Source organism: Jaculus jaculus, chromosome 11 (assembly GCF_020740685.1).
Source record: "Jaculus jaculus isolate mJacJac1 chromosome 11, mJacJac1.mat.Y.cur, whole genome shotgun sequence".
Lineage (NCBI taxonomy): Eukaryota > Metazoa > Chordata > Mammalia > Rodentia > Dipodidae > Jaculus > Jaculus jaculus.
This window is the reverse complement of record NC_059112.1, coordinates 31398218-31399838: the sequence shown is the minus strand read 5'-3', so window position 1 is coordinate 31399838 and position 1621 is coordinate 31398218. Positions and strand designations below refer to the sequence as shown.

The 1621-nt window shown below is 46.6% G+C and overlaps 1 pseudogene; it reads right to left on the bottom strand.

The window, feature by feature from the left end:
- Window positions 1–623: 623 nt before the first annotated feature.
- Window positions 624–1117, bottom strand: LOC101607050 (annotated as a pseudogene).
- Between the last annotated feature and the right edge of the window lie 504 nt (window positions 1118–1621).

Below are 1621 nucleotides of genomic sequence, written 5' to 3'. Positions count from 1 at the left end.
AGAAATAAGCAATACTGTCCAGAGGAGGGGTTCAGCAAGCACAGAGGCAGAAAGCAACCAGTTCACCTCCTCTGGCCATCAGATACCAGCATTTCCAGGTCAGGTTTGCAGCCAATGCCTCAGAAGCGATTGGGAGGGGTATGCATGGCAATTCTGCATCTTATTCCTCTTGGAAGATAGCAGCAAGGCCAGGTCACAGAGCTCCTGAGGGTTAGGGTTGAAGCCCAGCTCTCTGTAGTCTGCTTGCTGGCAGGAGCCCACCCACCTATGAAGAAAATACTCCAGTGCTCTGGCTGTTGGTTCTATTTCTGCAGGTTACAGGCAGGAAACATGGTATTTCATTCACCCAGTTCCAAGGAAGATCCACACCAAAGAAGACTATGGGCTTATGTGTCGTGCCTCTCAGTAAGGGGTTAAAACCATTCTCTTCACAGTAATGAAGAAAGCCTTCTTAATAGACACTTCTCTTGTACTTCTAGAAGCCACGTTCCACTCATGGAATTTATGGTTAGAATAGGCTGATGCCTCTGCAGCCTCTCAGGACAGCATGAATAGCAGAGATCCCCTCTGGGCCTTATCTTTGGTACATAAACCCCTCTCTGTATCTTGGAGCCTCTGTGGAGTCAGTAGAGACCCCTGCTCAGGGGTTGGAGCCTGGTTCCAGTGTGGCAGCTCAGCTCCTCCAGGACCAGTTTCTCTTGTCCATACAGCTTCTGCCACTCAGCCTCTGAGCTGTGTGTGAAGCCTAGAAGATGACAGAGTCCATGGGTGGCTGTCATGGTCAGGATGTCATAATAATTTTCACTTTCTTTGCACTGTTGGAAGATATATTCCACTCCTAGGAAAATGTCCCCCAAGTTATAATCATCTGGAAATTTTGGTTGAGGAAATTTACATGCTTTCAGATTCTCATGAAATGGAAAAGAAAGCACATCGGTTGGAACATTTTTCTTTCTGTAGAGCCTATTAATGTGTGAATATTCTTGTTGTCAATGCAGATGATCCCCATGTCAAATTTCTGCACTCCTAAAATAGTCCTCACAATCTCCATATTTTTGCGAAGTGGTGCTCTCCTGATGGGGATGACTCGCTGGAGCTTTCTAATCACCAAACTCATTTTGGGGGAACACCCGGCCCTTTAAAGTGTTTGGACGGATCCGCAGCCAGCAGAGGCGGAGGGCTGGCGCAGCCACAATAGCAACGCCATGCCTGCCGGTGGTCTGGAAGCCCCAGCACAGCTCGCCAGGAGCCAGAAGCCGCTGACTGAGTATTTCTTTACTGTACCCAATGTCATCTTATGCAGTATGGATGTTTATTCTGTACCATTATGCATTTTTTTGGTTATTTTTTGGTATTATGGATCAATTAAAAGATCTTGGACTATGGGGATGTATGAACATCATTGGAGTTGATAAAAATTATGGGGACTTTTAAAATTGGACTGAATGATCCCTCCAGGGGGCTCCCTTTTACAAGCAGCAGGGCAGTGCTTCCTCCCTTTCTTCCATCTTTGATTTGTCAATGTCTGGTGGGCCATCTCTTTGATCAGTGGGGTGGAATAAGACATTTCTAGCTAGTTCCCAAATGGGCCTGGGTTGGTTCTATGGGAAGACACAAGCAA